This window comes from Hippopotamus amphibius, chromosome 13 (assembly GCF_030028045.1).
Source record: "Hippopotamus amphibius kiboko isolate mHipAmp2 chromosome 13, mHipAmp2.hap2, whole genome shotgun sequence".
NCBI lineage: Eukaryota > Metazoa > Chordata > Mammalia > Artiodactyla > Hippopotamidae > Hippopotamus > Hippopotamus amphibius.
The window spans coordinates 69,112,870-69,136,796 of NC_080198.1; positions in this window are offsets into that span (position 1 = coordinate 69,112,870).

The window sequence follows — 23,927 nt, forward strand, 5'->3', positions numbered from 1 at the left end:
CCCTGCTCCCTGCTGTCCTGGTAGCTAACTGTAGTTGCAAGTGTAAGACCAGGTGAACCAGATGAACTGCCCAGCTGAGGTAAAGAGTCATTATTTTAATCTATCAAGTGTGAAGTAAAGTCGGCCCTCCATATTCATGAATGTGGAGGGCCAACTGTACTACGCCATTCTATATCAGGGATTTCAGCATCTGTAGATTTTGATATCTGAGGGGTTCCTGGAAACTATCCCACCCCCCAACACTGAGGGATGACTGTAGTTTGTTACATAGCACTAGATAAGTGATACAGAAATTAGTACTTAGAAACAGTGTTCCCATAGCAGGAACAGAAAACTTGTGGTACTGGATGGAAGAACAATGGAAAATTATTAAAGATGCTGTTAGCCTTTTCACTCTCCTGGGCTCCTTCTTCTGTTCCTTTCAGACTCGATAAGGATTCCATCTATTAACTTTGGGACTGTAGTACACAGGGTTTCAAAAGCAGTGTGTTGCATTGCTAACAATTTCTGCCACTGGTATTCCATGTGGATAAGCGAGAAGAGGGACAACTTGTCACTTCTAGTTACCTCCTGACAAAGAGAAAACTTCCATAGTGCACATCCTACCAACTGAGATTCTTTTTAAAACACTCCTAATAAAAAACAGTTGTATCTAAATCATGACTGTTTAGTACTTTTAGAAACAGTGTCTTTTAATTACCATCAAAATGGTTTCTTGCTTACACGAAGGAATTAAGATCATCGAGGGGCACTGGGGAAATTCATAGAAGAAAATCAAATTCTCCTACTTTATATTTTGCTTTGAATTTGTCCACTGGCTATTTAATGGATACTGAAGATTACCTTAAATATAACTTGGGAGTTTTTGGAGTGAACTTGGGCTTGTTACATGAAGTATATCCATTAAAAAAATCACTTTATAATGTTTCTGTGAATATTAAATGAAATTAAGTGTATAAAGAACTTCCTGAAAAACTTATATTGTCATATGAATTTCGATGATGATATCAATGGACATGTCAATACCTGAAGTTATACATGCTGAAATTGTCTTAATTCCCACATATAATGTGTGATCATGTTAGTCAATAAATTTCTATAATTGGGGGAAAAAAAGTGCTGTTAACAAAGCCGGGAAAAATGTTAGGCAAACTTTGTGGATGCTGAAAGTTGTCAAGTAAATGGCATGATGAAAAAAGGTCAAAACTGTCAGAGACAATAACTTGAAGACTGAAATGAACTAATGAACTTGTCATTGGCAACATGATTTCCAAGCAGAATGCTGAAACTGTCTATTGTTTTCTTTTATCTGCCTAAAATAAATATGTTCCAGGAAGAGAGAGATGAGCTAAGGCAAGTATGATTCAGTTCGCAAGAAGAATTTAGAGGGAATGTAAATGGGCCAGAATGTGATGAGCTGGAAAATGAAACTGTTTGTCTTCAGCTAAGGGAAGATTCTTAAAATAAATAAAAAACTGGAAGATGAAATCCAAAGCATTACCGATGAAACTTGGCGTTAGGGTCATGATGATCACAGCAGAGTCATGGCATCAGATCAAAACTAGGGTGTTAGCTTTAGACCCTTTGTTAAGACCTCTGAAGATTTAAGTAGTTGGATATGTTCAAAATAGAGAAAAGTCTGTCTGGAAAACAAATAGTGATGTAGCTTTTATCAAGTGCAATGGTCTATTATTTGATACATGGCTAGCCTACAAAGATTTTTAAAGGGAGTTTTGTCAATTAAAAGGATCCCAGCTTGAAATAAAGGGACTGAGAAAATTGCATAAAAGCCTCTGGACCTTTTATTTTCTATGGACAGAAAACAGGCTGAGTAACCCTCTCAGCTTTTCACATAGAAAAGGTAGAATTTCTCAAAGGACGAAGCCAAGAGCCTAGTATGTGGAGTTAAGAGCCAGCTGTGGGGAAAAAAAAGATATTCTTTTCTTTTTTTTTTTTTTTTTAAATAATAAACATTATGATCAGGTTATTTATTAAGGAGGTAACCACACATACAAGTTTGGCTATAGAAATGTTTGCATATCAAACTTCATGTGATCTAAAAGGACCATGCATAATGTCAAAAATTATACTGTAGAGAATCAGTTGTGAACGGGGAGCCACTTGCAAGGAAATGGCTAGATCCTGTCCCCAGGGTAAGAGAACCTGGCAACATCTATCCAGGAGTAATTTATAATGGCTATGGACCAGTGACTGCTATGTGCCTCTCATTCATCCTCTCTGTGAACAGGTGTCAGTTGCAGTTATGTTGCCCCTCTTTCACCATTGTATCATGTGTATGTGTGTGTGTGAAGGGGACAGATAGCAGATAACTCGCCTTTTTAGTTCATAGCGCCATGAATTAAGAGGAACTACCATCTGTATTCACATTAATATAGACCATGAGATCCTTTACTTCAAGCTTGCAGTGCAATTCAGTGAAATTCTGGAGGATCCTGGGGTAGAAATGAGCATATTTCAGGCAGGAGGAATGTGAACAACTATGATGAGGAGAATTGCGATGTTTTTGCAGAAATGATTATAATACTTTGAGCTTCTCCCATCAACAGATGGAATCTATGTCCCCATGTTCACCTCTTGAATCTGGATTAGCCATATGCCAAAGGCTTTTTAGCAAGTATGGTACAAGTAGAACCTTGAAAGATGCTTGCACATTGGACTTTACCTCTTGAGGGCTTTGAATCCCTCCTTCCACCTTTTGAGCAAGCCTGGTGTAGCCTCCTGGCAGACAAAGCTACCCTAGATAGGGCCTCGCTACAGAGACCAGACCCATGAAGAACTGGCAGTTGACTACAGATAAAAGTGAGCCCAGGAGAGACTTAGCAGTAGAACCAATCAGTTAAACTCATCCAGAAAATCAAGAGCTTAAATAAATGGTGTGTTTTGAGCAAAAAAAGTTTTGGAGTTGTACAGGAAAAACTAACTGTTTAGCATCATCCTCGATTTAAAGTTGCTGACATTTTGTTATGTTTTCCTCCAGTGTTTTTTTGTAAAAAAATAAAATAAAACATTACAAATTAATCTGAAGTGAGAACCTTCTCTTTCCTTCTCTACCCAGAAGTAACCACTATTGGGGAGTTGGCTTGTTTTATTTTTATGCACATAACATATTTAAAATTGTGTAAACAATACATAATGTTGTTTTATAGTTTTAACATGTTACACAAATGAGATCCACTGCACTTTTATTTACTCTATCTTTTAATTTAGAAAAATGAATATGGTTTGGAACTATAGCCATTCATTCATTCATTTTTTAACACTGATTGAAAGAAATTCACAGGACATGCAGTAGTTGCTGGAAATCTTAAAAATGTATGAAAACTGGTCACACTGGACCAGTAGAATCATAGAGCAGCTAGGGTGACATCTTTTAAATATTAAGTTACTCTTTGGTTGGTGAAATTCTGTAGTTTCTGTTCATTTCATTCAGAATGAAAGTCAAAGTCCTTACAGTGGCCTATGAGGCCCTTTGTGATCTCCCCAGTCTTTTTCACTTCTCTTACTTCATCTTCTACTATTCTTACCCATCCTTACTCAGACAATAAATAATGGAAGACTGCACATAAATTCCCTAGCCTCCTTTCCTTCAAATGGGCAATTCTAGAATGTACTCTATACTTGTTTCAAAGTCCCTTCTGGACAGAATCCGTGTTGTCTATGGTAATGACCTCAGTAAGCTGCCTTTAATAGGCTTTGCCTTCCTCCCTGTCTCATTCTCCCTGCTCTATCATCCAGCTTCCTGGAATTACCTCTCAAGTAGACCCAATTTCCTTGCACTGGGTACCTTGTCTTTGTCACTTCCTAAGGTGAGACCATTCAAGAATCTTTAATCAAGCCAGGAAGAGACTCCCTGGGCAACAGGAGAAGCTGTTTCTACCAGGTGAGGTGACTTGGTGGGGTTTGAGGGCTTGAGAATTTGGAATTATCTCTGTCCTTCCAAAGCCTCCAGTGTGGTTTGTCATCTGACACATCCAACTCAATCCCTGAATTTCGAGCCATCTTCGACCCTTCTCTTTCTTTCACACCCTTTCTCAGCTCTGGATTAAAATATATTCAGAATCTGATCACTTCTCACTTTGTTGCAAACACTCTGGTCGAAAACAAAGATATCATTTCTCTAGTGAAATTTTGCGATAACCTCCTAACTGATTGGTTTACAATCCTGTCTCGCTATAGATTATATTTCACAAAAGAGCAAGAATGATCAAACATAATTCAGACCATTTCAAACATCTCATTTCTCAATACTCTGCAAAGGTTTTCCATCCCTATTAAAGTTCAACACTCTCATCATCAACTCTCCCCCACCCCTTTTAACCTATTGTATATGGCCCTACATGATTTTGCCTCTGCTATCCCTTGAACTTACCTTTTACACCTTAGCTTAGGCTGTTAGGTACATGTAACATGCCAGGTACATTTCCTCCTTAGCATCTTTGTACTTGCTATTTCCTCTATATAGAATGCTCTTCTCCTATTGAAACCAATAGGCATCATGTAGGGGGGATCCAAGGAGCCCAGTCCTTTATGTCTCAGCACAGAAAGAATTCAGCGAGAGGCAAAGTGACAGATAAGAAGTGACTTATTAGAATAGGATGCTTGTGAGGCTTACAAGTGGTGGGCGAGAGGGTGCTGCCCCGAGAACCTAGTGAGCTACAGTTTTATAATCATAAGAAAAGTGGGGAGGGGGAAATGAACACTTTCTTTCTCATTCTTGAGTAGATGGCACTCTCCCATCTTCAGCTCCTCCTCTGGGTCGGGCAGGGTAGTTTTTTTGTCCCTACATGGACAAGCTAGGACTGTCACAACACTATGAAAAAATTATTTCAGGTGTCAGTACAATGAGTGTCTTTCATTTTGAAATGACACCTTTCCATAAATTATTTTTTTCTGTGCGCAAAAAGCACATCCTAGGGATCATTAACTTATTGAACTCACTGGGCAGGATGTGGGTCTCAAGCCACCATTGTTATTGTTTTGGGGTATGTCTTGTGCTTCTGTTGCATGGTTTTGTTGCTAAGCAAGCCTGGTTGAGTTTGTGTTTAAGCAAACTTGTTTTCTTGAACAATTATTAATTTACAGGGGTGTCCATACTTTATTCTACTTACAATCCCCTAGTGGGATTAATTATTTAATCACTTACTTTGTCCCTTTACTCTGTCCCTATCACTATTATCTATATGACATAATGCCTAACTTCCTTCAGTTTTCTACTTTAATGCTATCTCATTAGAGAGATGTGGTAAACTGAAAATATGCTGCTCAGGTTTTGTACCCTTGGAAACATAACTGACCGATGTCCCTGACTGGTTCCACTACCATCTTGAGTCAAGGCTATGATTCCTGTGGTCTGTTTCAAGTCAGTGGCTGACTGTAATGGGAGTACTACTGCTGGCCCATTCCTGCAGAATGAGAAAATCCTCACACAGCTGACTTTGGCTAGAGAATTATCTGCCTTGGCATAATGTTTTTAAAAAACTGCTATATCCTGAGATTTCCTGTGCTCAGATATTCTTTCTTGGCCCTCTCTTTCACAGGTGGTTTGAAAGCTCTCTCTACCTTCTCTGGGTCTGCCTCTTAATCTTTCACAGGTATTTTCCTTAATACGTCTGTTGCTTGTCTAATCTCGTCCTGTTGTCTGCTTCACGGAGTATCCAGACTAACAGGGCATTCCCTGATAATTTTCTGTAAAATTTTATCATCATTCTAGTTTCCCTAGCCCGCTTCATTTTTCTTATTAATACCTCTCCTGTTATCTATTCTCTGATCCTTGAAGGCAGAGAACTTACCTATTTCTTTAGCTTCTATAATGCAGCATCTGTATTAGTGCCTTTCACGTGGTTGACTAGAGATATCTGTTGAATGAATAAATGCATAACGAAAAGAGGCCTAAAGCAGCTGTGGATTCTGCCTATCCTGAAACACAGTAATGACAACAGCAGGTTCTGTGTTGCTAAACAGTCCTCTTGCTAAATGACAAAAAAACATTTTAAGCACGTCATGAGAATCTTTTGCTTATCTGGTAATGGTCGAATAATAATTTAAAACTTTGAGCGGTTAAATTATTTTTTAAACTCTCCTGGGCTGCTAGAAGCAATCTGTGTACAAAAGAGCCTTGGTATTTTTGATACTCATTAAAATGGTGTAAATAGTAAACAATGAATCCTCAAAAGGTTGCTCTAATAGACACTTGGTTCGAAGGACCACAGTGATGAGTTAGGTCAATGTTTGGTCACTATGTGCTGTGAAATACTAACGTCCCTTTTCTAATGCTAATCAGTTCTCTACTTACTGACTTCAAAGTCACTCAAATGAGATGACCCATTTCAAATTCCCACTTGTATCTTTTTTTGGAGTGCTGGATGCCTGAATCTTCCTCTGAAGTCAATTACTCTGTTGGTCATCCTCCCTACTATAAGCCAACAGACTCCACTCTCACAAGTTTAAGCAGGAAGTATTTATCAACATATATTAATAACCTTCAAGGAACAATTCTCAGACCATACCACAGAACTAGGTAGTTGAGCAACTACAACTCTGACCCCCCACTACTTCCATCACAATTAGGAAAGGACTGTCATAATCATTTATCTTATTTTATTAGCTTTTAAATTGTTCTGTTACTCAAAAAAGGCTTTATTTTTTAATTTCGGTTTCTGATTCCGTTCTCCTGCCTTCATCACTTTCACAATGTTTCTGTTCCTCAATAAGGAAATCACACTTGACCCTGGCATGGACTTAATTTAGCACATATGCATCCAAAGTAGGCCCACTGACATTTTTTTCTTTGTTTTAAACTACCTTCTAAGAACTTCAGGTCTCACAGCATGAACCCCTTGAAGTCAGCCTGGGAACAGGCCATATGCAGATTTTGGTGCTTTTGCAAACTTCCTGTTATAAAGGTAAACAATTCTATTACCAGAGGTTTAGGACAACCTAGGTTTGTTAGAGGCTATATTGTCAGATAACTTACAATTATTATACATCAAACACTGGACCATTCTGAATGCCTTTAGGCATATCTCTGGAGGAACAAAGGGTCACCAGTATTGCCACCCTCATGAACTCACTGCCCTTGCCTCTGTGTGCTCCAGCAAGTTGGGTGCCTTATACCTGACTGGTTTTCTGATATAACTTACATATGACTCGGAGACTCACACAGGTGCATCAAGTTGGCAGAACCTAAGTCCTATGTCTGCAAGGTAGCAGAAAATGTGATTGGAAATGTAGGGTTTCAATTTGTGGAAAGTAAGATTCACAATTTAGGCAGCTATTGTGTTGCAAAAATCAGTCCATCAAGAAACCAAGCACCACACTCGGAGGGTTGGAGAACTCAGGTTTACTATGCCGGTGGCCCAAAACGAGCTAATGCTCCAAAGTCCTGGGCCCTGAGCTCAGGGTGAGCTTTACTTTTATAGGGGTCTGTGCACATGTTTACAGTTAGCATTGGTAGATTGGTTACTTGGTTTACAGAGCACGGCAGTTTCCAAACAGAAACTTACAAAAGCAGGTGCAGAACTTTCCATATTTAGCAAAACATCCTATGGTTACATTTGATTGCTAGGTCATCCTGTTTTTGTTTTCCCTTTTTGGTGCAGCAGGCATATTTTACAAAAGCAGAATGAGCATGGAGTTATTTTTAGCTGAGTGCAAGTTTCTAATTTTCCTCTTCAATGCCCCCTCTTGATGCCCCTTAAATCTTATAAGGCATCAACATGATGATCTTCTAAGCCCAGGGGTTGATAACCTCTCAGGGCTGGAAGGTGTGCAGTGGCCCTCCTATCTGTGGTGGCCTCAGCTAGGCTGGAAACTATCCTCATGAATAATGGCAAGAGGCAAGGTAAAAAAAGGCAGGTCCTGAGGAGGAGTAGGACTATCCCCACAAGAGTTTTGAATCCCCCTAGTTAAGAAAACCAACCCCCAAATAGCTCTTTGGGATTCCATCCCTTCCAAGTCTAGACTGGGACATGAACTATTTTAGTCATCTTGTCAGTTATTTCTTCTATAACCTTGCCCTTATCATCTATCTGTAGGCAATAATTACTGAGGTTGAACTTCCCACAGACGCCCCCTTCTACAGCCAGTAAGTAATCTAGGGCTAGGCAATTCTGATAAATAGCACCATGCATCTTGGTTTGTTGTCCTGCCAACAAATTAAGAGCCTTGGCCATTTCATTAGTAATGATTTCAACCATAGCCTGGAGCCGGATAATTCTGTTAAGCATGTAAATTGGGGTTTGGTAGCCCCAGGACCCATCTTTTGCCCAAGAGGCTGGCCCATAATATTGGATTATGCGTTCAGGAGGCCACTCATCATCTTTCCAGTTTCCAATCTGTAGAGACCTGTGCTTCCTGGTGAGGCCTCTGCCTTCATAAGCTGGGACCCCTAATGATTCACCTTGGGCTAAGGGAAGTAGGAAAAAGGAGGGGCGGATAGTCCCCAATATGCATGCCCCTGACCAACTGGCTGGCAAAACTGAATATGCGTTAGCCCCACATATCCAATATAATCCTTCTGGAGCAGGCCACTGACCTTCAGTGGACAAGTCATTCCATCTGGTCTTTAAATTGGGTAAGCTTGCTAGAGGGTGAGGATTAGGCTCTATACAGTTTGGGCTTCACCACCAGTCAGAAGTGTGAGTAGTTGTGTTATAGTGTTTTTGGCCTAGGCAAGTGAGGTTTCCTACTGGAACGTTGAATAATGGGCCCCACCATGCCAGACAGTTCCTGCCGATTATGGAAGTCTTTAAATGCCAAACCCCGACCCTGGTTTTCTTGACTTCCCCTGAGTTGTTGAAGGGTCTCTGGGGATCTAATTCTTTAGCTTCCCAGGGCCAATTGGTCTCCCATATTAGTTCTTCCACACACATAGCAGGAAGTAATCATCAATGTCTGGACTATGGTTTCTGCTAGGGCTAAGAATAGGTTTTTAGTTTTGACTGAAACAGGAGGAGGACTACTTTCTATCTCTTCATAAAAAGAATGGAAGAGCTTGTGTGTAGAAGCCCGGAGTGGAACAGAAATACTCTGGAAATTTAACACAGTTCCTAGGTCAGCACCTCTCCCATTGATATAAATACCGATTTTCAGAACATTTTTCTATTTTGAGTCTTTGGGGTTGAAGACAATGAAATTGACAGGAGTACCTGTCCCTAATTTACAATTGGGGCCAACAGTTCCCTTTTGAAGAAGGGCTATTTTGCTTTGATTCTCCCAGTTTGCCCATGTGACACAGCTCCAGTAAGGGCAATAAACCCAGCGGTCACCACAGTAGGAGGAGTGGGCTTAGGCCTGTTCACACATATATTTGTCATTGAGCCTGTACTCCCATTGCCACGACAAGCCCCCACATCCTGTAGTTACCCAAGGGTTACCCTGCTAACAGCAGCACACACATCAAAGTGTACCGACACCAGACACTCTAGATTTGTAATTCGTGTCCGGCTGGTCAGAAGCCCCCTTTGTTGGTGCTGGACCTCTAACCAGTCTTCACTGGAGGGGGATCGGGGGTCAAAACAGATATATTGGCCTGCTTGTTGACAAGTAGAATAGGTTGTTTTGTTATGTTCACAGGTTCCTTGGACCTCCCCTTGGCAGGAGAAGTGAGTATGGTAAAGCAAGGTCCAAGTGACACCCTGACCTGATCTAGTCTTGCAGATGCATGGAGTACATGAGAGGTCTATTTTACTCTCCAATGTGCTAGAGCTCAGTAGAATATAAATTGCTACTACACAAAACATTTGATCCCACTTAATAATTCCATTACTTTTGGGTAAATTGTAACCAAAACAACCCCTTGTGTTCAGCCTACAGAAAACATCAAGGCCAGTGGTGCAACCAATCCCTACAAGGCAGAGTGTCACCGTCACCCTGACTCTCAGATGTCCCTGGTCGAATTCCTCAAGCTTCCACCGTGCATAGACCAGTCAGCCCTGATGTGACTGGAGCAGGGCTGAAGATCTCAGGCATTATATGTCCAAATGGCCCTTTTGCCCTAGGGCCCTCCACCAAGATTATTTTCTTAAAATTTTAAGGCTCACTCTCCCCTTCCATCAGCTGACTCTTTGAGCCAATTTATTGAGGAATTAGGTTTTCCCTCAAAAGACTTTCCGCATTTGCTAGACAGACCTGTACCTCCCTCCCTCTTGGTCCGCTGGACCAGTCTGTGCAGAGTGGCACACTCTGATGTGTTCTTATATACTTCCGGATTCTCATTATGAGGCTGCCTTCCTCTGTCACCTTTCCTTCATAATCCCCTGATTTCCCAAGGATTTCAGGCTCTTCACTTAGGCGAGGAGTATGCATACTTGCTCCTGCCACCTGCTCAGTGCCCTCGAGAGGGTCAATCACCCTAGACCCCCTCTAGAGCCCCACCTGAAGTCATTCCTCCACAAACCCCATTACAAGGGACTGCCTCCTTTCAGCCCCATCTCCCTGAGACATTTAACGATCAGGGCCATCTTCAAAGAGGCATGTACGTGTGCTGTTAACATAAGTTTACATAGTTACTTTCAGTAAATTTAATCACTGGAACTGAAAGAAAGCTGCCTATGCAGCAGTATTGAATGGAGCACTTACAATGTATCTGTAGCATAAGTGGAATGTGCTAGGGAAAAGAAAATTCGAAGATAACTTCAGGAAGAGTTCCATGGCAAAAATAATTTCTACAAATCACATAAAGAACTGTTTGTTTCCTCTCATAAATGTACAGTGAGAATATCTGGTTTAAGTTGTAAAAGATACACACAAAGGCTATCCATAAAGTATTTAATTAATTATACATTTTACAAAGGTACATTTCTATGTCTAGTTACTAATAGTATCAAAATGCCTTAGTGTTCCCCAATCTTATAAAACTTAATATTCAAGAATGGGTTTGATTTCACTGTTTGTTGTCCATTAAAAAAAAAAACAGCTTCAATTAATCCAAACATATTCCTTATATTATTAGGCATTAGAGAAACACTGAAGCATCTGTGGCTCCAACAATCCTTCTTTCTAACTCTGGGCACCTACGTGCCAACAGACAACGCAGAGTGGAGCAGACAGTAAACACCTGCTCTTCAGGATCAGTGATCATTAACCATGGAGCTCTTCCTAGCAATTCTCTTCCACTCTGGATCTTACCTCCTTACTTCTCTATTCCGCCCCCCCTTAGCCAACTTCCCTGATCACTGCTGTTTGTTTCCTTAAACCTTTAACATCTTCCAGCTCTCTCCTCTCATCTAGATTTCCTGTGGGAGCCTCCTGACCACCTTGCTCAATTGTCACTTCGTACCTCAGGATGACAGTCTGTGTCTTAACTCTCCTACAAGATTCAAAGCTCCTCAAGGGTATACACATTTTATGCTTCAACCATACAAACTATTTTGCTAATTACATTACTCAGTAAATTTAAGTCAGTCTCTAGGGCCATCTGATTTCAGCATCAAATTCACTGGACTAGATCAAAAATAGTCAGAAGATTTTAATCCGCAGGACCCTCCGGTTTATTGGAACTGGCTGCCTGAAAAAAGACTGCATAGCAATACCTGCCATGTCTGTGGGAGGCGGGAATAATGACACACGTGCAAATGTCTGCTCCCCGAGACTAAGTGATCTTGGCACGAATTAAATACAAGACGTTGCAGCTTCTCACCCAATTGTTTTCAGAAGATTCTGCAGAAAAAGAAGGCGGAACACTCCCAAACTCATTCTACGAGGCCACCATCACCCTGATACCAAAACCAGGAAAAGATGTCACAAAAAAAGAAAATTATAGACCGATATCACTGATGAATATAGATGCAAAAATCCTCAACAAAATACTAGCTAACAGACTCCAACAGCACATTAAAAAAATCATACATTATGATCAAGTGGGGTTTATCCATGGGATGCAAGGATTCTTGAATATACACAAATCAATCAACGTGATACATCATATCAACAAACTGAAGGATAAAAACCATATGATCATCTCAATAGATGCAGAAAAAGCTTTTGACAAAGTTCAACATCCATTTATGATAAAAGCTCTCCAGAAAATGGGCATAGAAGGAAATTACCTCAACATAATAAAAGCCATATATGAAAAACCAAAAGTCAACATCGTTCTCAGTGGGGAAAAACTGGAAGAATTCCCTCTAAGAACAGTAACAAGACAAGGGTGTCCACTCTCACCATTATTATTCAACATAGTTTTGGAAGTTTTAGCCACAGCAATCAGAGAAGAAAAAGAAATAAAAGGAATCCAAATTGGAAAAGAAGAAGTCAAATTGTCACTCTTTGCAGATGACATGATATTATATAAAGAAAACCCTGAAGACTCTACCAGAAAACTGCTAGCACTAATTGATGAGTTTAGTAAAGTAGCAGGATACAAAATTAATGCACAGAAATCTCTTGCATTCCTATACACTAACAACGGAAGAGCAGAAAGAGAAATTAAGGAAACTCTCCCATTTACCATTGCAACCAAAAGAATAAAATACCTAGGAATAAACCTGCCTAAGGAGGCAAAAGATCTGTATGCAGAAAACTTTAAGACATTGATGAAAGAAATCAAAGACGATACAAACAGATGGAGGAACATACCATATTCCTGGATTGGAACAATCAACATCGTGAAAATGACTGTACTACCCAAAGCAATTTACAGATTTAATGCAATCCTGATCAAATTACCAATGGCATTTTTCACAGAACTAGAGCAAGAAATCTTATGATTTGTATGGAAACGCAAAAGACTCCGAATAGCCAAAGCAATCTTGAAAAGGAAAGACGGAGTTGGTGGAATCAGGCTTCCTGACTTCAAACTATACTACAAGGCCACAGTGATCAAGACAGTATGGTACTGGCACAAAAAGAGAAAGGACAATCAATGGAATAGAATAGAGAACTCAGAAGTAAGCCCAAACACATATGGGCACCTTCTCTTTGACAAAGGAGGCACAAGTATACAATGGAAAAAAGACAGCCTCTTCAATAAGTGGTGCTGGGAAAATTGGACAGCAACATTTAAAAGAATGAAATTAGAACACTTCCTAACACCATACACAAAAATAAACTCCAAATGGATTAAAGACCTACATGGAAGGCCAGACACTATCAAACTCCTGGAGGAAAACATAGGCAGAACACTCTATGACATCCATCAAAGCAAAATCCTTTCTGACCCACCTCCTAGAATCACGGAAATCAAATCAAGAATAAACAAATGGGACCTCATAAAACTTAAAAGCTTTTGCACAGCGAAAGAAACCATAAACAAGACTAAAAGGCAACCCTCAGAATGGGAAAGAATAGTTGCCTATGAAACAACGGACAAAGGATTAACCTTCAAAATATACAAGCAGTTCATGGAGCTTAATACCAAAAAAGCAAATAATCCAATCCACAAATGGGCGGAAGACCTAAATAGACATTTCTCCAAAGAAGACATACAGATGGCCAACAAACACATGAAAAGATGCTCAGCATCACTAATCAGTAGAGAAATGCAAGTCAAAGCCACAATGAGGTGTCACCTCACACCGATCAGAATGGCCATCATCACAAAATCTGGAAAGCACAAATGTTGGAGAGGGTGTGGAGAAAAGGGAACTCTCCTGCACTATTGGTGGGATTGTAAGTTGGTACAACCACTATGGAAAACAGTTTGGAGGTTCCTTAAAAAACTACAACTAGAACTACCATATGATCCAGTAATCCCACTACTGAGCATATACCCAAAGAAAACCATAATCCCAAAAGAAACATGTACCATAATGTTTACTGCAGCACTATTTAAAATAGCCAGGACATGGAAGCAACCTAAATGCCCATCAACAAATGAATGGATACAGAAGATGTGGCATATATATACAATGGAAGATTACTCAGCTATAAAAAGGGATGAGATGGAGCTCTATGTAATGAGGTGGATAGACCTACAGTTTGTCATACAGAGTGAAGTAAGTCAGAAAGAGAAAGACAAATATTGTATGCTAACTCACATATACGGAATCTAAAAATGGTACTGATGATTTCAGTGACAAGAACAAGGACGCAGGTGCAGAGAATGGACTGGATAACTCGAGGTCTGGGAGGGGCCGGGGGGTGAAGGGGAAGCTGAGACGAAGCAAGAGAGTAGCACAGACATATATATACTACCAACTGTAAAGTAGATAGCCAGTGGGAAGCTGTTGTATAACAAAGGGAGTTCAACTCGAGGATGGAAGATGCCTTAGAGGACTGGGACAGGGAGGGTGGGGGGGACTCGAGGGAGGGTGGGGGGGGAGTCAAGGGAGGGAGGGAATACGGGGATATGTGTATAAAAACAGATGATTGAACTTGGTGTACCCCCAAAAAATAATAAATAAATAAATAAAATTTAAAAAAAAAAAGAAAAGATGACTAGCTACAAATTTCAATATAACTTATTAAATAAACAAAGAAAGTGAAGTGACTGATAAGGTGGTCAGGATAGGCTTCGTAAGAGCAGGAAGGATTAAAAAATAGACATGCATGAACCCACTGAAATAAAGGAGTTGTACAGGTTTGGAGCAACTAGGAACAGACTTTTAAGTAAAGAAAAGCAAGTCTGAGGACTGACTCCACCTGACTTCAAAACTTACTATAAAGCTGCAGTGATCAAGACAGTATGATATTCATAAAAGAATAAAAAAATAAATCTATGAAACAGAATACAGAGCCTAGAAATACTTACACAAACATAGACAATTAATCTTTGACAAAGGCAGCAAAGGACAGTAGAACAAGGATAGTCTTTTCAACAAATGATGCTGGAATAATTGGACATCCACACGTGAAAAAAAAATGAATCTAGACACAGACTTTACACCTTCCACAAACATTAACTCAAATGGATCACACTAAAATGCAAACCCACAGAACTCCCAGAAGATAACACAGAAGAAAATCTAGGTGACAAGTATGATGATGATATTTTAAATACAACACCAAAGTACAATCCATGAAAGAAATAATTGGTAAACTGGACTTCATGACAATTCAAAACTTCTGCTCTGCAAAAGACAATGTCAAGAGAAGGGAAAGACAAGCCACAGGTTACGAGAAAATATCTGCAAAAGGCAGATCTGATAAAGGACTCTCATTCAACATTTACAAAGAATTCTTAAAACAGCAATAAGAAAATGGAGAATCTAATTGTTAAAAATGGGCAAAAGGTCTTAACAGACACCTCACTAAAGAAGATATACACATGGCAAGTAAGCATATGAAAAGGTGTTCAATATCACATGTCATTAGGGAATTGAGATTTTTTATATATTTATTTATTTATTTATTTATTCTTGGCTGCATTGGGTCTTCATTGCTGCGAGGGCTTTCTCTAGCTGTAGCAAGGGTGGGCTACTGTTTCTTGTGGTGCACAGGCTTCTTATTTCAGTGGCTTCTCTTGTTGCAGAGCACTGGCCCTAGGTGCTTCAGTACTTGCGGCATATGGGCTCAGTAGTTGTGGCTGGCGGGCTCTAGAGTGCAGGCTCCGTGGTTGTGGCACATGGGCTTAGTTGCCCCGTGGCATGTGGGATCTTCCTGGACCAGGGATCAAACCCATGTCCCTTGCATTGGCAGGCAGACTCTTAACCACTGTGCCACCAGGGAAGTCCCAGGAATTGAGAATTAAAACAATGAGATACCACCACACACCTTTTAGGATGGCCAAAATCCAAAACACTGACAACAGCAAATACTGGAGAGGATGCAAAGCAACACAAATTCATACACTACTAGTGGGAATGCAAAATGATGCAGCCACTTTGGAAGACAGTCTGGCAGTTTCCTACAAAACTAAACATACTCATCTCACACAATCCAGGAATCACTGTTCTTGGCATGTACTCAAATGCTGACATCTATGTCCACATGAAAACCTGAACACGGAAACTTACGGGAAATTTATTTATAACTGCCAAAACTTGGACGCATTCAAGATGTCCTTTAGAAAGTGAATGGATAAATACACTGTGGTATAAACAGACAATGGAATATTATTCAGTGCTAAAAATGAGTTACCAATTCATGAAAAGACAAGGAAGAAACTTAAACACATACTACTAAGTGAAATAAGCCAGTCTGAAAGGGCTGCCTACACACTGGATGATCCCTCCCAACTATCTGAATTCTGGAAAAGGCAAAACCATGGAGACATAAAAAAATCAGTCGTTGACAGTATTGCAGGGAGGCAGAACACAGAGGGTTTTTAGGGTAGTGAAAACACCCTGTATGATACTACAATGGTGGATACATATCATTATATATTCATCTAAAAACACAGAATGTGTAATACCAGGAATAACCCCTCATGTGAACTATGAACTCTGGATGATAAAGATGTGTCCATGTACCTAAATAGACATTTCTCCAAATGAGATATTCGGATGGCCACCAGGCACATGAAAAGATGCTCAATATCACTAATTATTAGAGAAATGCAAATCAAAAATACAATGAGGTAGCACCTCACAACAGTCAGAAAGGCCATCATTAAAAAGTCGACAGGGCTTCCCTGGTGGCACAGTGGTTAAGAACCCACCTGCCAATGCAGGGGACACGGGTCCAATCCCTGGTCCGGGAAGATCCTACATGCCGCAGAGCACCTGAGCCCGTGCGCCCCAACTACTGAGTCCACACCCTGCAACTACTGAAGCCTGCCAGCCTAGAGCCTGAGCTCCGCAGCAAGAGAAGCCACTGCACTGAGAAGCCTGCGCACCACAACGAAGAACAGCCCCTGCTCATTACAACTAGAGAAAGCCCGGGCCCAGCAACAAAGACCCAATGCAGCCAATAAATAAATAAATAAATAAATAAATAAATACATAAATAAATTTTAAAAATGGTGTTCTTCAAGGTTTAAAAAAAAAGAAAAAAAAAGGCTACAAATAAGAAATGCTGGAGAGGGCCTGGAGAAAAGGGAACCCTCCTACACTGGTGGTAGGAATGTAAATTGGTGCAGCTATTTTAGAAAACAGTATGGAGGTTTCTTAAAAAAACTCAAAATAGAGTTGCCATGTGACCCAGCAATCCCAGTCTGGGGCCTCTATCCAGAAAAAACTGCAATTTGAAAAGATACACGCACCCCAATGTTCACAGCAGCACTATCTACAGTAGCCAAGACATGCGAGCAACCTAATGTCCATCTACAGAGGAGCACATAAAGATCTGCTACATGTATACAATAGAATACTTACTGGGCCATGATAAAGAATGAAATAATGCCATTTGAAGCAACATGGATGGACCTGGAGATTATCATACTAAGTGAAATAAGTCAGGAAGAGGAAGACAAACACCAGATGATGTTACTTACGTGTGGCATCTAAAATAGGATACAAATGAACCTATTTACAAAACAGAGACAGACTCATAGACATAGAAAACAAATTTGTGGTTACCAAAGGGGAAAGTGGGTGGGGAAGAGATAAATTAGGAGTTTGGGATTAGCAGATACAAACTACTATACATGAAATAGATAAACAAGGTGTTACTGTATAACACAGGGAACCATATTCAATCTCCTGTAATAGAGTGGGAAGACAAGGGGTAGGGAAATAAAAGGAGGAAATATAAAGGCCTCAAGGAATGTTGTAAAAGTATAAAGGAAGTCCTAATCCTACACTTGTTCATTGATCCTGAGTTCATAATGATATAATGTTAATTAATAGTTTATTTAAATATTAATGAAGGGGGCAGAGTCAAGATGACAGCCTGGGAAGACTCAGAGATCACATCTCCCCACAAATAGATCAGTTGCCAGATGCCAGCGGGGGACCTGAGACCCAAGCAGACTGCGGGAACCCCGCAGCAACCAGGTAGGACCTGGGGCAAGTCAGGGGGGCGGGGAAGGGGAAGCCACACTGGACCAGCGCCCCTGGGGGGTGGCTGGGGGAGGTCTGGAGGGACCGTTGAGGGCTGGGGAGATCAGGAAACTGCAACTGGGTTTCTCCCACCCAGGAGGCCAGGAGGCCTGCTGAGCTCCCCAGCTGGAGGGCCTGCTGGGACCCCCAGCAGGGTCCTCCACCCTCCAAGGCCCCCACTGGGCTGCCTGGGTCCTGGGGGTGTGCGAAGGAGGGAGGAGGGGTGAGGAGGTGGAGAGGCGGACAGGTGGGGTGGGGGCCTTGGGGTTGGGGGATGGGGAGGCGAGAGGGCACTTTGCCTGCCCTCTTGGCCAGGTAGGCCGACTGGGCTCCCAGGCTTGGTCCTTTACTCTGCAGGCCCCCCTCCGGCACAAGGATCCTGGGGGTGTGGGGGGGTGGGGAGGCAGACAGTGGGGGTGGGAAGGGATCTCTCCAGGTCAGAAGAATAGGGGAGGCACCGCTGGGTATTTCTTCTGGGCGGGTCCTCCACCTTCCAAGGCTCCTCCAGGCCGTTGATCCTAGAAGTACAGGAGGGAAGCGGTGGGGGGAAAAGAAGAGCGACAGAAGAGGGGAGGGATGCTCTGGGATCAGAGGATCAGGGGAGGAGTGGAAGGCATTTCCGCTGCCCACTGGCCCAAGAAGCCTGCTGGGCTCCTGAGTCTGGTCCCTCGGTCTCTCTGGCTGAGTGGGTCGTACAAGCCTGGGAGGGAGGGAGGAGAGGAGAAGAGGAAGAGAGGCAGACAGCAGTGAGGGGGGACCTTGCAGGACCAGAGGATCAGGGGTAGACACTGCGGGAAATCTCCCTACCCACTTGGCACCGGGAGGCCTGGTGCGCCCCCAGGCCTGGTCTTCGGTCCTCCAGGGGCCCCTCTTGGTCTCACTGGTCCTAGGGGTGTAGAAGGAAGGCAGGGAAGAAGAGCAGAGGCAGGCAGGGGAGGGGGCCTTCTGGGATTGGAGGATCAAGGGAGGCGGAGAAGGTATTTCCCCTGCCTGCTAGCTCTGGGAAGCCTGCTAGGCTCACAGACCTGGTCTTTCACACTCCAGGCCCCCTCCAGCTGCTTGGGACCTAGGAGAGTGGGGGGTGGGGGAGAGGAAGAGAGGCAGACAGGAACCTTAGGAGACTGGGAGATCTGGGGAAGTGCCGCAGGCGTTACCCTAGCCCAGTTGGCCCTGAGAAGCCTGTTGGGCATCAGAGTCTGGTCTCCTGCCTTTCAGTGCCCCCTGCAGCTGTGAGGGTCCTAGGGGAATAGAAGAGAGGGGGTGAGGAAGAAGAGAACCCAAGGGGGAGCGACCCTCCAAGATTGGAGAACTAGAGGAGGTGCCTAGCATTTCTCCCACCAACTCGGGCCCAGGGAGCCCACTGGGTACCTTGACCTGTTCCTTTGCCCGCAGGACCAGAGGCATTCCTGGGCCCCTCTGCCTCATTGGGCCTAAGCCCCATTCCCCACCACCCCAAGGCCTTTTCGAAGTGTAGGCCCTGCCCACTGCCTAACTCCACCCCCCCCGCCCCACCATCCCTTGTCTAAGCCCCACCCCCACAGCCAAGGCCTTTTCTGGCTTTTTTTTTTCTTTTTTTTTCTTTCCACCTCCTCACTTAGGCTATTGCAGTTGTTTTACCTTCCAGCTGTTGCTCCATTTTTTTAAAAATTTTTTCTAACACATCTGTTAGTTTCCTATTATTGTATTTTTTATCTTGCTATTGTTCTGCTATTCTCCTACCTTTTTTTTTAATTGTTTTCATTTTCCTGCTCCACATGGCTTGTGGGATCTTGATTCACAAGCCCAGGGTCAGGTCTGAGCTCCTGAGATGGGAGCTCTGAGTCCAAAACATTGGACTAGCAGGGAAACCCAGTTTGCAGGGAATATTCATCTGAGTGAGGTCTCCCAGAGGTTCTCAACTCAACACGAAGACCCAGCTATACTCAACAGCCTACAAACTCCAGTGCTAGAAACCTCAGACCAAACACCCAGTGGGAGAGGAACACAATCCCACCCATCCAAAGTGGGGGAAAAATGAGGTGACAAAAAAATATGTCACAGATGAAGGAACAAGGTAAAAATACACAAGACCAAATAAATGAAGAGGAAATAGGAAAATTGCCTGGAAAAGAATTCAGAGTAATGATAGTAAAGATGATCCAAAATCTCGATAACAAAATAGAGAAAATACAAGAAACAGTTAATAAGGACTCAGAAGAACTAAAGAATAAACAAACAGTAGTAGATAACAAAATAACCGAAATTATAAATACTCTAGATGCTACAAACAGCAGAATAACTGAGGCAGAAGAATGAATCAGTGAGTTGGAAGATAGAAAGGCGGAAATAACTGCCACAGAGCAGGAAAAAGAAAAAAGAATGGAAGACAGCCTCAGAGACCTTAGTGACAACATTAAGCCAACCAACATTCAAATCATAGGCATCCCAGAAGAAAAACAAAGAAATGGTCTGAGAAAATATTTGAAGAGGTTATAGTGGAAAACCTCCCCAACATGGGAAAGGAAATAATTCATCAAGTCCAAGAAGTGCAGAGTGTCCCATATAGAATAAACCCAAGGAGAAATACACTCAGGCACATATTAATCAAACTAATGAAAATTAAACACAAAGAAAAAATATTAAAAGCAGCAAGAGAAAAGCAACAAATAACATATAAGGGAAAACGCAAAAGGATAACAGCTTGTGTTTCTGCAGAAACTCTGCAGGCCAGAAGGGAGTGGCAGGATATATTGAAAGTCCTGAGAGAGAAAAACCTACAGGCAAGAATACTCTACCCAGCAAGAATCTCATTCAGATTCCATGGAGAAATCAAAAGCTTTACAGACAAGCAACAGCTAAGAGAATTCAGCACCACCAAACCAGCCTTACAACAATTGCTAAAGGAACTTTTCTAAGCAGGAAATACAAGAGAAGGAACAGATCTACAAAAACAAACCCAAAACAATGAACAAAATGGGAACAGGAACGTACATGTCAATCATCACATTAATTGTACATGGATTAAATGCTCCAACCAAAAGACATAAACTGGCTGAATGGATACCAAAACAAGACCCTTACATATGCTGCCTACAAGAAACCCACTTCAGACCAAGGGACATATATAGACTGAAAGTAAAGGGATGGAAAAAGATTTTCCATGCAAATGGAAGTCAAAAGAAAGCTCGAGTAGCAATACTCATATCAGACACATTAGACTTTAAAGTAAAGACTATTACAAGAGACAAGGAAGGACACTACAGAATGATCAAGGGATCCATCCAAGAAGAACATAGAACAACTGTAAATATCTATGCACCCAACATAGGAGCACCTCAATACATAAGGCAAATGCTAACAGCCATAAAAGGGGAAATCGACAGTAACAGAATAATAGGAGCAGACTTGAACACCCCACTTACATCAATGGACAGATCATCCAAACAGAAAATAAATAAGGACATGCAACCTTTAAATGACACATTAGGCCATCTCGACTTAATGAATATTTATAGGACATTCCATTCCAAAACTACAGAATACACTTTCTTCTCAAGTGCACATGAAAAATTTTCTAGGATACATCACATCTTGGGTCACAAATCAAGCCTCAGTAAATTCAAAAAAATTGAAATCGTATCAAGCATTTTCTCTGACCACAATGACATGAGACTACATATCAATTACAGGAAAAAAACTGGAAAAAATACAAACAAATGGCGACTAAACAATATGCTATTAAACAACCAAGAAATCACTAAAGAAATCAAAGAGGAAATCAAAAAATACCTAGGAAAAAATGACAATGAAAACACAACAACCCAAAATCTATGGGATGCAGCAAAAACAGTTCTAAAAGGGAAGTTTATAGCAATACAGTCCTACCTCAAGCAACAAGAAAAATATCAAATAAACAACCTAACCTTAACACCTAAAACAATTACAGAAAGAACAAAAAAACCCCAAAGTGAGCAGAAGGAAAGAAATCATATAGATCATATCAGAAATAAATGCAAAAGAAATGAAGGAAACAACATCAAAGATCAATAAAACCAAAGCTGGTTCTTTGAGAAGATAAAAAAATTGATAAACCATTAGCCAGACTCATCAGGAAAAAAAGGGAGAAGATTCAACATAGTTTTAGAAGTTTGAGCCACAGCAATCAGAGAAGACAAAGAAATAAAAGGAATCCAAATTGGAAAAGAAGAAGTCAAATTGTCACTCTTTGCAGATGACATGATATTATATATAGAAAACCCTAAAGATGCTACCAGAAAAGTGCTAGCACTGATAGATGAATTTAGTAAAGTAGCAGGATACAAAATGAATGCACAGAAATCTCTTGCATTCCTATACACTAACAACGGAAGAGCAGAAAGAGAAATTAAGGAAACTCTCCCATTTACCATTGCAACCAAAAGAATAAAATACCTAGGAATAAATCTGCCTAAGGAGGCAAAAGATCTGTATGCAGAAAACTATAAGACACTGATGAAAGAAATCAAAGACGACACAAACAGATGGAGGGACATACCATGTTCTTGGATTGGAAGAATCAATATTGTGAAAATGACTATCTTACCCAAAACAATGTTCAGATTCAACGCAATCCCGATCAAATTACCAACGGCATTTTTCACAGAACTAGAACAAGAAATCTTACAATTTGTATGGAAACACAAAAGACCCCGAATAGCCAAAGCAATCTTGAGAAGGAAAGACGGAGTTGGTGGAATTAGGCTTCCTGACTTCAAACTATACTACAAGGCCACCATGATCCAGACAGTATGGTACTGGCCCAAAAATAGAAAGTGAGATCAATAGAACAGAATAAAGAACTCAGAGGTAAACCCAAGCATATATGGGCAGCTTCTCTTTGACACAGGAGGCACGAATATACAATGGAAAAAAGACAGCCTCTTCAATAAGTGGTGCTGGGAAAATTGGACAGCAACATGTAAAAGAATGAAATTAGAACACTTCCTAACACCATACACAAAAATAAACTCCAAATGGATTAAAGACCTACATGGAAGGCCAGACACTATCAAACTCCTGGAGGAAAACATAGGCAGAACACTCTATGACATCCATCAAAGCAAGATCCTTTCTGACCCACCTCCTAGAATCACGGAAATCAAATCAAGAATAAACAAATGGGACCTCATAAAACTTAAAAGCTTTTGCACAGCGAAAGAAACCATAAACAAGACTAAAAGGCAACCCTCAGAATGGGAGAAAATAGTTGCAAATAAAAAAATTGAGGGAGCAATACTCTTCCATATATACAGAATTTTTATTCTGCAGCTTTAGAATTTTTCGGTCAGGAGATTTTTGCAATCCTGTCTTTCAAATTCATGGTGTGTTTTCAGCCTCTTTGCAAAAAAGAATTATATACCAGCTTGGTCACTCTGTGGCTGCTGCTTTTTATGTCAGGCTATAACTTTGGAAATAGTATCAGATATTTTATTTGCCTCCCGCATTTGTTACTGTTCATTTCAGATTATGTTTTTTTCTAATGTGTTATTCAGCCAGACTTTAACAAGCACTATCCTTACTCAAGGTACTTTTTACACATCTTTCATATATTATTGGCACATATGTAGTTCATGAATTTGGTGGAGGAGATGGAGTTTAAGGCGAATATGCTGGGCTATCTGATAAAACAATTTGTTTGGAGTGAGGGATTAATTAGAACAAAATCGGAGCTATGCAAACCCTTGTTATATTACATTTTCCATTTATATTAAATCTTGACTGTGTTCCTAGACTAGCTATATTCAAGCATCTGACTAATATTCTTGCTTCACTTGCCATTTGATTCAAATGTGATCATAATTGATGCTTATAAACCCAATAATGTGGTTAGAGACTCATCTCCTATAACCAGCTAGGAAAAATTCCTGAGCCTTATAAAGCTATCTCCTCATTTATAAAAAAGAAAGAAAAACTACCTCACTGAATTTTGGGAAGATTTAAATGAGATGAACTGTGTAAAATCATGGAGCAATGTTTGACATAAAGTAGGCCCTCCATAAAGGTTAAGCAACTTCTGGAAAAGGCCTGTTG